This window comes from Athene cunicularia (genome assembly GCF_003259725.1).
Source record: "Athene cunicularia isolate RWA chromosome 2 unlocalized genomic scaffold, athCun1 chr2_part1, whole genome shotgun sequence".
Lineage (NCBI taxonomy): Eukaryota > Metazoa > Chordata > Aves > Strigiformes > Strigidae > Athene > Athene cunicularia.
This window is the reverse complement of record NW_020799095.1, coordinates 137,993,234-138,009,829: the sequence shown is the minus strand read 5'-3', so window position 1 is coordinate 138,009,829 and position 16,596 is coordinate 137,993,234. Positions and strand designations below refer to the sequence as shown.

The window sequence follows — 16,596 nt, the reverse complement described above, 5'->3', positions numbered from 1 at the left end:
TAATCTTGAGATTTCTCTTTGTACTGTGCAAAGGCACGAGTGTAGTATTCCCAGCTCTATATAATCCCAGAATATACCCATACGTTATATAAAAAACCCCTTGGCTATATATATATAGCATATGCCATATTTATGTGAGAGAACATACGTAGTTCAGTTTTAAGAGGCTGTAGAGACACTGATGCAGCTAATGGAAACATATCAACAATGGGAAGGAAATTTGAGAGGTTTGTACTTTCTCCAGTAGAACCTTATCACTGATCATCCTGTTCAGCATTGCTTTAATGAATCCTAAAGAGAAAATGCTCTTTGTTTTTGAAGTTTTTGAAGTGTGAAGAAGTCATAGCTTTCAGGTGAAGTTGCTGTGATCCTTACGTAAAAATACATTTTTACATGTAGGAAAATGGTACTGTTTTTCTGGACAATCTGCAGACTGTAGAGTGCTGTTGATGGTTTCAGGTGACTTTTAGCACTTATGTCCACTCCACACGAGTTACTCAAGGGTCTCAATAGAAATTATATGTATCATGTTTTTTGGATATGCCTTCACTGAATCATATTGTGCTGCTGCTACTGCTCTGCTCTCCTGCTAAACCAGGAAGATTCCATCTGGAGATAAGCCAAGTTTTCAAAGTACTGACAGTGTCCATAGTCAGGACAGAATTATCAGAAAGTATGGATTTTTCCTTAGGGTTTTTTGAAATGGAACTGTTTTTATTATCTTGCTATTGTCAAAAGTGCTTCAGCTGGTTTTGGTTTCTAGTCATATCACAGTTGTAAAGTGAGGGTTGTTTTCAATAGCTGGCAGTGAGTTATAAAACATTTTGGCCTACCATTTCTCCTTTCTTAACTGTTTAAGTAATGGACAAAAATTATAAATACGCTTTATAAATCTGTATCATCAAAATGATGTCATACACAAACTTGGTGAGTTGAAGAACAGCATCTATTTAACCACCCGATACCATTATTTTTTTACAGAGACTTTTAGATATGAAAGTGTACTCAAAGCATATGTAAATAAATGATATTTACAAAGGGAAAGTTAAAATGTATGCCTTTTCTCCCCTGTTAGGATTTTTTGGAGAACTCTACCATGACCAGCATAGCTATGTCACTCATTAGTATGTGCAGAATGTCAGCCTCCCTCAGATATTTTCTAGGAGAAACTGTTGAAAGGTTTGAGTTACCCTCCATTAATAACACTGGAAGAATAAATGGCTGAAATATGCTGACAGTTGTGCCAATGCAAAGGTGTAAAAAAAGAATGAAAATGTTGTCCCATTCTTGCTGAAATATTAAATTAGATTAAGACCAACGTTTGATTTGGCTTTGTAGATAGCAAGAAAAATGAATGACCATTTAATTATTTTTCTGTGTGAAATCTATCTTGACCATAATTTGGTAACTTGAAGTGCTATGTGGCATTATGTCTACAAAAGCAATAGAAAGGACACATTGAGTATAGGAAGTTGCTGGGAAAAAGAGTATAATGATAGCAGGAAAAAAAAGCATATCACAGCTTCAAAACAGATGGAGTCCTCTAAGGAAGCTGTCTGAACATGGCCTGGGAACTATAAATTGCATTTAGAAGATACGGCTTTTGCTGCAGATGGCAGGTTCCCTGTTAGAAGGTGAAAGCCAGAACAGGACTATGTGGCGTGCAGAGAACTGCAGTGAATGTGCCTAACATCTTGTGTTTGACATACAGCAAAATTTAAGATGGAATATGAATTCAAAAGGCTAGTGTACAAGTTCAGAACATGAAATCTGTCGTAGTGTTCGGAAATGCAGCAACTTGCTTTCAGGCATAGAAAATGTTAATTAAATACAAAGGCAGAATAAATTTGTGGCCATAAACCCAAAATAAGGCATTAACTTTGAATGTAATTTTCAATCACTCTTACATTGAAATATGACAGAAAAGCCCTCTCTCTCTTCCCATGTGCCCAGCTGGTGTCAGAGTCACCAGGTCAAAAAGCAGTGGTTTCTGTCTGGGCCTGTTACACCATATTATTTTACTGTCACATTTGACCTGGACCTGATTTCAGTGGAATAAATGAGAGTTTTGCCTTTGACTGGGACTCCTGCTCTAGGAAATGATCCCTATATCTTAGGGAAAAAAAACAAACCTGAAGTTACCCCATCCCATAGACTGTCAGGGCAGGACTTGTCTCATCTAATTATGATAGAGGTGTCTGTGCTTGAGTTATTTGTCTAGGATTCTTGGAGCCAATGCAAATTTAAACAACATGGTTGTGAAGTACGAAAAGTAAGTTACCTCATCCAAAAAAATATTACTATATAGTCAGAGAACTGTACCTTTTTTGGCCTTTCATTGTATTGGCTTTGTCTCCAATAACTATGAAGGAAACACATACACCACTACACCGCAATTACAGGAGGTGATAAAAATAAAAGGAATGCCTGCTTCTGCTTCGTCTGAATGGCTGCCTTATCACTGCAGGTAGGAGGCAAAGTTTTGGCATATCTGCAGTTAATGACTCTTCTGTCTCCAAAATGTAATTTGTCAGTTAATGGGAAATACTAATATAGCTTTAATCAAGAAGGGAAGGGAGATGTTTAGCTAAAACTTAAAACATTATTTCATGGCGTAATTACATTTTTATGTATTAATAGTTTTATTTCTCTTGTTTAATATATGTGTCTAAATTTCTAGGGTGACATTTCTTTAAAAAGGTAAGGCCATTAAAGCTGAAGGCTTTATTTTCAGTACTAGTCTTTGTGTAGAGCAAAGTGATAGTCATTCTCTGGAAGTGTATTTAAAGACATGCTAAACAGATGGCTTTGTAAGATAACTAAAATCAGAGGGAATGAAAGGATATTAGTGGAGCAGAATTAGGTAAGACTGGGTATGATTCCTTCAGTACATGTGGTATATGTGTAGTCAAAGAATTAACTAGGAAGAGTGGCCCAAGGACCTTTGTCCAAAGTTTTACAATGCAGATTTTTTTGTATCTCAAGTGAGCTTTTACTTCTTTATTTCCTTATACCGGCCTTTGCTCCTTCTGAATCTGTGAAATCCATCTAATGGTGCAGGAAATAATCTGCTAATGTCCATTTTAAGTTACTGGAGGCATTGAGTCATTATCAGTGATTTGCCACCCTTTATACTTTAGTCAGCTGTTTAAATCCAGAAATGCAAACTCTGACCTAACATTCTTGGTGACTCCTGGTAATATTCAGTGCTGTTCATTTAAAACAGCAACATCAACTGAGAAATCAAGAAATGAAGCACCATTACACAAAGTTCAAAAACTGAAAACCAGTTTAGCAGGGGTTTTCTGATCATTGGTAGGAATGACCTTCCTGAGTCAGGTACTTCGATGTATCTAACAGGTTATATGAATAGAGCATCAATAAAAGGCCACTGCATAGAATATTTCATGGGAGTAAAGTGTGTGGTGTTACCAGTTGTTAAAATGACTTTTTTCCTTGTGTACATGTGAAAGTCACTCTCTTATACACAAGGGCTGTGCAAATCGTGCATGCTTAGAATATGCATGAAAGGAAGCATCTGGATTGGGCATTGATCAATGTATTTGAATTTTAAAGGCTTTTCACTGATTTACTAAGCTATGTCTTGGATTGATCTGTTGCTCCCTTACCATTGTCAATAGGGTAAGAGTTGTATGTGGGTTTCCCTACTCATATTCAGTCCCTCTGTACTTTTTCATTGCCTCATTTAGATGACCTACACTTTGCAGTTACTGGGTTACATGGGATAAATTTGAAACAAGGGTTGTGGAGTCTTACTAACTGTAACAGTTAAGTGATGGATGTGGATAACTGTTGAAAAATAATAATTTCTTCAATGAGAAAGAGAAAAGCTCCATAACTGGATTCTTATGATTCAGTAACCTTTCTTATGTACAATAGCTGTCACAGCGTGCAGACAAGAATGGGCAAAAATCTTGAGCTGGAGGCACTGAGAATACAGGAATCTTTGCACCACCTAATAGGAACCTGAATGATATGCCTAAGTGAGAAGAGTAGTTTTCTTAGGCTCTTTCCATAACGGGTGAAGAGAGAGGTACCTCTGAAATGCAAATCAAAGCAGAAGCACATTTGCCTTCTCAAATAATTTCTCTTTACCTTGACCAACAATTTAGGAAGCCTGGGCAGATTACTTAATTTAGGCCGGTAAGTTAGGTGACTGAGGTTCAGTGATACTAATGACCCTCTGTGAACTCCGTGAGGGAGCTCATTGGTGGAATTCTAGTGTAAAGAATACTACAGCCAGAAATTTGATTTCACTACAGGTGAGTGAAATCAAATACACAGGTCCATCTTGCTCTAGATCATTTCACACTCAGGTATGCTAATACAAAGAAGTGTGTTTAAATGAGTCAGTCCTACAAAATGCCAAAGCTTGCCTGAAGATGATCCAAGAAAAATGAGAAGCCAGCCCATAATGTCCATTACAGATTACAGACTCCTTTCTAAATCTTTTGTTACAAGTATATAACACCTTTCTACACTGCTTTCTGTTCAAACATACCCTAAGCTTATCCAGCCTCCAACTGTTAGTCATTCAAAGACAAATTAAAACAAGCAAAACCACCTGTATTTTGAGGTGCTTACAGAAGAAGTATTTTGTCTTCATTCTGCACCAGGCACTAGCAAACACCAGGCACTAGCAAACTGTGACGGCTGCTGCATCATGCTACACATGCAGAGCTGTGCATGGGAAGTAGAGGCTTTAAGGATTGTTTCATAGTCATGAGAAGTCCATAAAACAAACAAAAAAACCCCCAAACAAGTAAAGAAGCAGAACCCTCATCATAATGAAAAGAACCTAGTCGCACTGAAAATGATCACCATCTCCAAGAAGACATCATGAAAAAATTTTCAGATATGCTCGGATGGTAATTTTTGGATGTTTCAAAATTATTTTATTGTTGAATTGCATGATTGACTCCTTTTTAAAAGTTGATTTAACCTCTTCACCACTGAACAATCTGTAATACTTTCCCTTGCAATTTGTTCTTTTGTGTTTCCCAACACAACTAACACATACTATTTAACAAAAAAAAATTTTTTTAAAGGTTATATGTCACTTTAAAACTTGTTGAGGGTACTACTGTGGTAATGTTACTGATTATATTTAGGCAGCAAAGTGTGTCTTAAGCCATTCAGACACAGTAAGGATGAAAGGCTGTCCTAATGTTATCTCCTTTTTTCTTTAGAGGAACTGATGTGTTTCTTTTTTATGGACATTTTTATTGCAGCAGGGAATTTCTCCACCCCAATTTTACAGGGCAGCAATAAATGTTCAGCAGCTGGGATTCTTGCAGCAATATGAAGAAAGTCTTTCTTAACATTTTTATCTTTCTAACAGCAGTTACAAAATGGTAACTTTAATTTCTTAAATAATTCATGAATTTATGTGTGGGGCTTTGTTTTTGTTTTTAAAAACATTGATGACGAATATTTTTCCCAGGTACGTTTCTCTCCTGAAGTTTACAGTAAGCTGGAAAACTGCTATGCAGTTGATTGTTGCCTCGGCATTGTGGTGTGAGGATTGATTAGGTGGAATAATGTTACTGGAGCAGCTGGATCAATAAAGTGCATATACAGTGCCTATGTAATAAATAAACACACTGTTTTATGAAATAATGGCAGTTTTAACAACATGTTAAAACATTCGCAAAACAAATAGTAGGTCAAATTTAGTGCAACAGTGTATCACAGTGGAGGAGATAAAATTTACCATCCCATCCACTGTAAACCTGCAGAGGGAACAGGACTGCTGGGTCAGAAAGGCCTGGCTGCCATGACCCTTCAGGAGCAGAGTGGTGTGTATATAGCTTCCAAAAACTGTAATGTGTGCATCTCAGTACAGTTTTACTGTAGGACCTTGAAGCATTTAAAACACTGTGTAGTGTATGGATTATTCCTTCTTATTTTATTAAGGAATATCTAAATGTCTTCCACTATTTACATGAGAAAGAAAACTTTCAGATGAATGTGAACTCACTTTTGGACAAATGATGACTGAAGAGCAGGTCTGGGGAACACCTGAGTTCCCCTTAGAATTATTTTCAGCTGAACCAATTGTGTAACATACTGTTTTAAATGTAAAAAACACATATAACCTAGACTGTAAAGATACAGTAATATTAAAGGTTAGCTAGTTTTTCAAATGGAGTGAACACAAGGCGATACGTCCTGGGAACTCTTAATGCATTAATTTACACTTAGACACAACAGCATAGCTGGTCTACACTGGATGAATAGAAAAAGTTAGTTAATATGTTCTAACAAGATCCTACTATCATAGGCTGGACAAGGTCTATCAGTACTTGTCAGTCACTTTATTCAGGTTGCTTATCTAATACAGATCACCTCTGACAGTTGTATGTAAATCCAACACTAGATTCTCTCTGGAAGATCTCTCCAGCAACTGAGATCAGTGTTTGAGTTGCAGCATTACATAGTCATCCCTTAATATAACATCGGAAATATGGAATAAGTGTTCAAAAAAAGGAAATAAGGAAACCAATCCTAGCAGTGACTACCATACTTTCTCTTGAATAGTGAATTTGATTGTTTTTTTAGTATAGCTATTTCAATATTTGGATAATTTGAGAAAATTTTCAATTACAAGTAATACACTTTTTTCCTGGTAATATTGTAGCTGAATATGGGAAATAATGCACTACAAAGAATATTCTTTATTTGTTTGTTATTTCCCCCCCTCCCCAGTTCCTCTTCAGCTAACCCACTGGTTTAGTGATTAGCACCAGAGCCTTTCACACAGTGTTTTGAGCTCAGTTCCCTGGCTGCAGTTCACTCAACCTTGACGTAAATCTCCAATAAGTACTTTGTGAGAGGTTAGCCTTTTGTGCAGGGTGTGTGAGAAATCCTGCCTGACCAGGTTTGTTACAGAAACCAGTGTCAAATTGCCTTGCCCCAAGTGTTTGAATATGAAAGAGGGGGATGGGGGTTGGGGTAATCATGCAAAAAACCACTCTCACTCTCCACTTCCAAGAGACTAATTGTTTGCAAGAAACCCCAGTATTCGGAGTCGTGATGTTTTAGTGTGGATCTGCCTATGTCTGGCACTGTCAAGTGAGCCTGTGATGATTTACAGTCAGCAGGTAGAGCAGCAAGTATGTCATTCATAGAATCTGCCTTCTGTGTCTTGCTTGTTGAGGCTGGTTGCTTTTAATTTAATATCTATTTGATCGTGCTATTTGCCTTAGGTGATCAACAACCTTTCATGTAAATCCTAGCCAATCTTATAAAACTAATGGAGAAGAAAAAAACCCACACCAAAACACTAGCACTGTAGTCATGCATTCGCTGTTGATGTCAGCCGTGTCATAGGAAGGCAGATAAGGTATGCAACCCTCCCTTTTTATATGGAACATCTCCTCCCTTCTTTACGTTTTTGTTGGTTTTTGATTTTTTTTTTTTTTTCCTTAAGAAAGTTACATCCTTTGCAAATGGAAACAATACATTTTTTTATTACCTCAGGGCCTTGTGCATGGAAAGCTCGTTGAAATCTCTTTGCCATTCTTCCATATCACGTAAAAGTGGGTTGTTCCCACATAGATTTAAAATTCAACATCTGTGTTCATCTGTTTCTGTTAGCAACCTTCACATTAATTGCAATTACGCATTAGAAGAGGTCTGTTGGATTAACTCTTTCATTCATGGGAATTAGATCCAAAGAGGTTTGCATAAATACTTTGGGTTTGAGGCTGGGGGCTGCTGGAATACATTTTGACAGGTCACCCAGCTTATCAGGGTATGACAGTAAATGACAGCAATATTGCTTAAAGGGAACAGGGACTTTAGGTTCACAAAACCAAGCAATACAGAATCTGTAGTGAGGGGCAAAAAGGTGCCTCTGCAGCTAAGCAGGGCAGGGAAATTAAATTCTTCAGAAGGGAAATGTTGCACAGAGACTCGCTGTGTTTTATTTAATGGGTCCGCTGACTTCAGAGACTCTGGCTTGAAGGTTTTGGAGGGAGAGTAGGGATCAGGAGGGAGGAGAAAGTTCAGGGAAGAAGGAGACTCCTCCAGTTTTGCCAAGTATTATGTTCAGTTGGAATAAAACAATGAGAAAGACAGACTTTAAAGGCCATTATTTCCTTATTGCTAATTACCTGCAAGAGCCTTGACAGGGAGGTGCAATCTGAATTTAAGCCAGTGAGTAAAATACAAAAATCAGAGCACTGTCAGTTGTCTTTTATGTTCCTGAAGAAGCTAATGTGAGTCGGTGTTGATCCATGTAGATTATCTTCATGCATGTTTTCATCTTTCCTTTCTGTGCTTTGATTATACATTAAAAAATAAAGTGCTTATCTTGGTGAATTCCAGTAAAAATTTAGTTACAATGCTTTCAAGACCACTTTGCATTTTGTTAAACAACTTCTAAGCATGAAACAATCTTGAAATCAAGTGTGTTGCTCCAGGCTTTTGAGATACAATTTTTCATAATGGTTATCAGTATCATCGTTATAAAAAAACCTCACCTTACAGTGAGGGAACACTTAGGCAGTATGATTTGGCAGTCAGAACCAGAAAACGACAAAGTTAAAATTTTCTTGTGCCCCTTCAGAGTGCTTACTTAGGAAGTTGATAGTCCTTAGCTGCCTGGTATTTCTAAAATAGGCAGTAGTATGGAGTCTGATGCACAGTTTCACAGTTGTGTTGTCAGCCTCCCCCCATGAGGTGCGCAGTTGGCTTGATAGTATTTGCTCTGAATTCCTCGTGGATCTAAGGTAGCCGCAGCATATAACACAGTTTCTCTTGCTTGCATAATTTATTAGCTCAGACCCCAACTCCACTTACCCATAAGATGTAAATAACCCCACTGAATTGTATTCAGTCATCAGGATCTCGTTGCAGGGTCAATGCCCTGCTTGCAAGAGAGCTGGGAAGCAAGATCATATATGTTTTTAAAATCCTCTTCCTTTTGATGTGGGACTTTTGTCTTTAAACTGTTGGCTAATTGCCATTCTATTATCTGACACTGGTATATTTGCCTTTTATATAGCTCTTTTACCGCTGCCTATATTAGTTTTACTTCCCTTCTGAAGACCCCTGCTTGTTTTCATTGTTGTTTCTGTGTAGGGAAAGGACTTTCATTGCTGCCGACATCTTAGGTTCTACACCCTTCCCCCCCCCGCCAATTGATTCTTTTTCACTTCCCCATCTTTTAAAACTGCCTAATTAATTATTAGTAATGCAAAAATGCATTAACACCTAGCCCCACTCTTTTCCTCATTTGCCCTTTATCATGCAGTCACAGCCCCTGCTGGGTTAGCTACTTACTCCAAGTCAGAGTACGTAGTTCTTGGAACAATAGCAATTACAATAAATTGTAATTACAACTATCTTGGTTCTGAAGAAAAATAAGTAGACATTGCCTGATTGTTTACAATAGGCCAAATAATTTAAAGCTTTTTGCTGACCACAGCAGCAAAACTTCAGATGAAAATTGTCTTATTTACTCACTGATCAGATAATGAATGTAGTATCTGATGTCCAACTTGACTACCTTTCCAAAGCTAAGAGCATTTTTTCCTGAATGCAAGCTGCCAGTGTGGACATAAGCATGTGCTTTGGAAATCTGCTTGGAATGAGCTGTTAATCCCTGGTTGCAGTTGTGACTGTTAACGCTATTATCCGGGCATTTAGAAGAGAGCATTGTTAAGCACTAGAAAAGGGCTTCCTCAGTAGATCTTCTGGGTCCTGTTCTTGCCTGTCTTTCAGCATATCACAGTTGCCATATGTATCTGTTCGCTTGTCTAATAAATACTTCATATTGTGAGACTGCGGTGTTAAACACCATCATCTACACATCAATAACTCTTAGAGATGGAACGGCATGGAACATTTTCAGATCAGGCTTTTCAACAGAATAAAACCTACCAACCAGATTGTTTACAGCAACTTCAGATTTTCCTCCACTATGTTATTGTAAAAATAATACAATTTTTGCACTTAATTTTGTAGTCTTGAAGTGAAGCTGTTGTGTAAGTCCAGAAATACCATTACTATAAAACTCCTGCAATAAATACGAGTTTAAAGTGTGACATGGGGAAACAAACTCTACAACTCAGACAGAGTTATAAAGCAGGCATGTTTATTTCGGCTGGGGTGCAAGGGGATTTCTTCACAAAGCTTACACACCGTCTCTGGCAAGTAGCCAAATATTTATTACAACAAAACATACATATTCATTAGGAAGGGCTGGGTTATTACAATTAGTTCGGGGAATAGGTGTGATTATTATAATTATTCAAGGGGAGAAGTACTTGATCTTCTTCACAGTGTCCTCTCGCTCCAGGGCATGCGTTGTTAAGCAAAATCCAGATGTCTCCTTCCTAAAGCGTCAAGATCATCGTCTCTAGATAGCATCTCTGAGTCCTTTTGTTCAAGTTAAGTTTGCCTAAGTGCCCATTCAGGGCTTTGCTTCTGCTATCGGTGAGTTGTCCTTTTAATTCGTACCTCCGGGCTACCTGCTACTTTCTTACCATAGCCAATCCCCAAGCTATCTGGTAAGCTACACTGAATCCACAGAACAAGTTTGGACAAGCAGGATTCTTAGACAATGTTCAGAAATCATCATACGTTTCTAAAAGTAAATAATTTGCAAGGAAAGTGGTCTTTTCTGTGTATCAGCGCATAAAATGTGTATGATGAGGCATGCTAATTTACAAAAGATTCTGCTTTATCAGAAAAGGAGAGGAATTAGGCAAAAAGATGCTGATGTGTGACAAACTTATTCATCACCCTTGCAATAAATCTTTTTCCATTACCAGTTTAAGATTTCAAGCCAGGACTGTTGAACTATTGAAGTCATCCACAGTCCAAAGAAGAGCTATTAATTAACCCCAGTGTCTGATGCGGTCAGAGCTTGGCTATTGACAGCTGTCGTCATCTCAGGACATTGCTGCTGTTAGTTTTCAGCATGAGGCAGAACTGGGATTCACCTGAGGTTTGTCACAGGGAGAAGGAAGATGGTTGGAGTGAAAGGCTCAGATGTGCCACTCTGACCCATGATCGCTTTATTGTACATTAGATGGGAATTTCTTTGACGTAAGACATGTCTCAACTGAAGGCTGCTGAACATTGCTTAAAATTAGGAGTGTGGTTAATTCCAGTGCTGCCTAATGTTAGTACAGAATTTTAAAGCCATTTTCTTTAACTGTGATATTTATGGTGTCCCAACCAGGGATTTGTTCCCCTCTGAGCTGGTTTGTAAAGCAGTGCCACAAACCATGGAATTCATTGTGGCATGACGGCATTTAAAACCTCAGTCAAACCTTGTTCAGTATCTGTAATGTTCTCTATTCTGAGCCTAAAGAACAACTCAGCGCTGTGACTAAAGATAAATAGTGCAATATTGTCAACATCCTGTAGATGTTAGGCTGCAACTGTGCAAAATCATTAGGTTGGTCACTTACTGGTACCTTAATGTTGGGTCTGGTGGTGAGCTTTAGGGACTACTTTAGAGACAAGTTTCTTTTATGTTGCATTGCGGTTTATGCAGTCTGCAGAGGAAATGCTCTCTTGCCTTCTTATGTCAGCCAAGTCTTTTGGGTAGGTTTTTCCTAGGAATAGGAGAGGTTATTTTTGTGTTTAATTTATTTTTCCCCAGTTGTGTTCAGAAGAGTTTGTTTTCGCTATTTCATATGCAGGGCGTGACAGGGCTTGAACTGGATAGAACTTATTGGTGGACTTTCCTAAATCTTTGTATTTTCAGCAACCACCGTGAAATCACCCAGACTTTTAAACTCAAAAATTTCACCCACCTATAGCGTTAGTTCTTTTCTTTAAAACAAGCAAACAGACTAGCAAACCAAACAGGAGAGACAACTCCAGCAGATTTCTCTCTGGTACACCAGTCCTACCTCATTCATGAATGGGTGCAAGTATTAAAACTTGCTAATGAAAATATGAGCTGTGCAACTGTGGTATTGGCTGTCTAATAAGAAGTTCAGTTTAATGGTGTTGAATGGGTAGGCAAGGGAAGGAAAGCTTGGTGTTCTCTTCAGAATGACTGTGCTGTGCATAGCTACTGAGTATTTGAATTGATCACATTCTTCCTTCCCCTGCCCTGTTTGTATCCCCCAAGCTTAGGTTTCAGTATGTTTTCAGAGTGCACAGTATTAACTGACCTTGTCGTTGAGCAACCACTAAATTTGCATTGCATTTACTGATGGTAAAAGAACAATCCTAAGAGTAAATTTGGAAGGCCCTGTTACTGATCTTTATCACAATTTACAGAAATCAGGGGGCTTGATGAACTTACTTTAATTTTTGATCCAGGTGAAGCAAACCATAACCCCAGTGTTCAAATTTTTTAAATGAGTGCTTTTGGCAGTTTGAAATAACCAGATTTATTCACTCCTAACAATTGCTAGATAATGGTGCTTAGGCTTTAGAGACTGACAGAACTGAAAGCCAGGATGTGCTCTGTAAGGCAGGCATCCATAGCACTGAGGATCGAACTGAGGTATTGTATCTGCAAAATTAATCTAGCAAATCCCTTTTTTATCACTATATAAGCATTCTAGGCAAAGTCCCCTGTATTCTTAAACAAAGGAAGCTACTAATTTTGATAACAGTAATCCACTTTTTTTGGGAAACTTTCAGCTTTTTTTAATGACCAGAACACTTATTTACAATTTGTGAGACTCTCACTAAATTGGGCTCTATGCATGTCTATCCAGCTGATTTGTCACAGACGGTTATTCACCATTTCTAAAGCTGTGTAGGGTAACAAAAATAGATAGCACAATACAGGCATAATAACATGTACAGTGCTTGCTCATTGCAGGGCCTCACCACTAATGTATATAAATACCTACTGCAATTGAGCATGACATTTGTAGAGGGATCAACTCCAAAGACATATTGAGTGTACACACTCTAATTTCTCTTTATATGTCCCTCAAGGTGAAGATAGATGTTGCGGTCTGTCAGTCTATCACCACTCCAAGTACTTTCCTCACCTTATGTGCTCTGTTTCTTTCACCTGTGAATGCATGTTATTTTTAAAAATTTCTATTAGAGATTAAAATATTTTAAAGGGGGATCGTTCTGTATCTCATAGGGACAGACAATCAGCTGCATCTCTACATAGGAACCAGTCTGCTTCTGAAGGCATACATGCACCACCATAGGAATGAAACTTCCGATCTTTTTTCCTAAAATTTTTTTTCCGTAAATGTGTGACTCTTACCAATTTTTTACTGAAGGTGATATATTTCTGAAATATTACAGTAAGCTTTGTAGTGGCTTCCTTTCAGATAGGCACTGAAAGTTCTGGTGAATTTAAGCCATTAGTTGTTTTTTCCTATTTCATCCACAAAAACTGGTCTTTCTCAGTTTGTTTGATAACTCTATATCCAGTAATAGGTACATATAGTTACAGGAACAGACCCACCTTGTTTTATTTGTATTCTTATTTCATATGTATTAGCAAAACAAAGAGAGGACTTCTTAGGATGTGCTAAAGGATGGTGATACCCTCTTTGTGAACCTTCCTAGGTGAACTGCTTAACTCCATACATACTCAGCTCTTCACTTTTTTTACATCATGTCAAGATTTTCCTTTATATCATTTGACCAGATTTGCTATAAAAAGAATGGAAGTCTAAGCAGATTTAAGTAGTTCTGTTTTACAAGATTAGCTGGTCTTGCATTTATGAAATTGTTAAAAGGCAAAAATTGTTAAAAGGCAAAAATTGTTAAAAGGCAAAAAAAAAGAATAGCTGGAAAACACGATAAACTTATTTTTAATGAGGCAGTTATCTAGGTCTTCGTTTTTGTTCTTTTTTTTTTTTTTTTTTAATGAATGTAAGAGAGTAGGGTACTTCTGGCTATTGTGAACAAAAAATTTTACCATGACTCCTGGTCATTCCATATGTACTTTGTTTGTTTTCCTCTTACTACTCTTTGATACAGAATAGTTTCTTCCTGTCTTTCATTAAACTGATGATTCTTTGTACCCCTGTGCTCATATATAAAAGAACTGTAGCAAGAAAAGAAGTCATGCTTAACACATCTGATAGTATTTCCACATTCATATGAAAGCTCTGAAAATCCTTGATAGTTTATTAGATAGTTATGTGGGGGAGGAGTCCCTTCACACTGAAAAGGTTATTGTTGATGAAGTAGGTATTAAAGGGACTGGTTTGTACATCTGCGTTGCATCAATTTAGGCATGGATAACTGGGTAACCAAAACCTGCTGGACTTAGTTGAAAAATTAGTTATTGTCTAAATGTCATATGCTGCCAATTCAATACCACAGAAAAGATTAAAAAAAAAAAGGAAAAAAAGATAAGAATGTAGATAAAAAGATTTTTTATGTGGAGTAAGACTTTTAACCTACTACTCTTGTATTCTTTTAGCTTTTTCATTCTCTTTATTATTTGCTCCAAAATCACATCAGCTGAGCAAATGTCACGTGAGATACTGTATGGGTTAATCAGTAATAGCATGCAAACACCTATTACCTATCTGGGCACAGTGCTTGAGTGTGCATTGCAGAAGAACTGTCGGGCTGCTTTGGAAGCTTCCTTTTCTCAATTTTTTTCACTGAAACAGCAGGGTATCTGCCCATTTCTAAATATAGTGACTGTTCTTTTATTAAAGATTGAGTAAAAATAATTATTCTTATTTCCTTCCCCACCTTGCCCATTTCTTTCAGAGATTATTTTAGATTCACACTATCTTCTCAGTAGTGTTTTGGGGAGATCAAACTAAGTATTGCTGGATAATTGAATTTATATTATGCTAGCTTTGATCTTGAGTTTGGACATCTGATCTGATAGGGAATGTGATTATCAGCAGAAAGCTACAAGAGGGTAACCTGTGACAACTTATCTAGGTTGATTTGCTTTTCTTCCAGAAATCACTAAAAGCAGGAGTGTTACCACAGGTTTCAGATTTGTCATGTTTTTTTTTTATTTGTGTAGAAAGAATGAGTGATTATATCAGTATAAACTGAAAACTGTGTATGTTGATAGGTGCTATCCTCTATCATTTCCTTGCTGAAGGACCTAACACTTCCCCTTCCTAATCCTAAACATCTTCAGCATCCCCATTCTACCAGACTGCATGTGAATGTGAGTGCCAGAAAAGCTATGCTGTGGCTTGGGTAGGGAAGCAGAAGACAGCTTTCAGAGAGATGAGCTGGTGGGATTTCACTGTAGGCTGAGCTGGACCTGTATCAGGTGCCCTGTAGCATCAGCTTCACAAGTGCCTCCTGGACTGCACATGGAGCACTCCACTCTTCCCTGAGCCACGTTTCCTTTTGCTGCCTCTGGTAAATGGCATGTGATTGTCTTTCACATGCTGACAAAAAGCGTTGTTGGAAATCATCAAATCTGCCTTTGCTACTGAGCTTAGTATTGGCTAATGAACCAGAAGAACTTGTAGTTCCAGTATGAGTGGTTTGATGCTGCTGGTACGCTTTTCTTGTGGCTTTGTGTTCCCCCCTTCCCCCATCATCTGGGGGTGGAGATTGTTTGTTTCTTTAACTGGCATATTATGATAATAGAATCAAGAGATAAGATTTAATCAAGGTACATAATATAAATACATAATAAAACAGTAAAACATGTAAATAAGACCCTATTGGTACCCTGGCTTTTTGAACTGTTCTTTATGGTGTGTTTTCATATGATGTAAGTGTAATGTTCTTGTTCTTGGTAGAACTTCTGAAGCGAAGATTTTAAATTCCCCTTTTCTCAAACTAAGGTTATGTTTCATGTTAAACAAGAAAAGTGAAATGAGATTGCTATCTGTTGAATGAAGAATGAGATTGCATTCATCTATTTTCTTATCACTCTGTGATTTTGCTTATATACACTGGAATGAGATATATCAATTATAACTCACATCTATCACTGCCAGCAGCCATACTGCACATTTCAGAGCCCTCATATAGACTGTTCCTTCTACAGTTAACTACCAGATTGGACTGTTGGCCAAGACATAAGGGGCAGGGTGAAAGTGAGAAGAACAAAACCAATCTCCAACCAAAGGCTTGGCAGCAAGAGCTCTAGATTGTGTTCTGTTCCTCCTAAACTCTTGTAAAGCCCTTGTCTTGAATGAGCATGTTCCCTGTCCCTTATGACAGAAAGGGATGTGGAAACAATTACTCAACATGAGTCATAAAAGAGATAAACCCTGAAAGATAGACAAAAAAATGTTTATCCTGTGCTGAGCCACATTAGCCCAAGGCTGTGAAGTCTTATTTCCATGTCATGCCCTGGTTCTGAACTGTTTGTCTGAGGCCCTTTTGCAGACAGCTGCTGAAAGTAAAAGGTCACAGTGCAGAAGCTTTGAAGAACCTGCTCCAGCCATTTAAAAGTCACCAAAAGAAATAGGGATCCAGTCTGTCTAATTTGTTAGGAGAATTAAGCTTCCTGGTGTAGCATCTTCAGTAGTAGCGAGAGGTTTTTTTGACAAGCATACATGACATACTTGTCCCTAATTTAGTTGATTAAGAGTGACTATATTAAGAAAGATTGTTTTTCTGCCACTGTTGTAAATGTAGTGATCTTAGCCCGGATTTTTTTTTTTTTTTTTTTTTTTTTTT

The 16,596-nt window shown here is 37.7% G+C and overlaps 1 protein-coding gene across 2 annotated transcripts in view; it reads left to right on the top strand.

Moving 5' to 3' along the window:
• The window catches only part of TRPS1 (transcriptional repressor GATA binding 1), a 177,197-nt gene that overhangs the window by 39,962 nt on the left and 120,639 nt on the right, over positions 1-16,596 (top strand). The gene's annotated exons all lie outside the window — the stretch shown is intronic.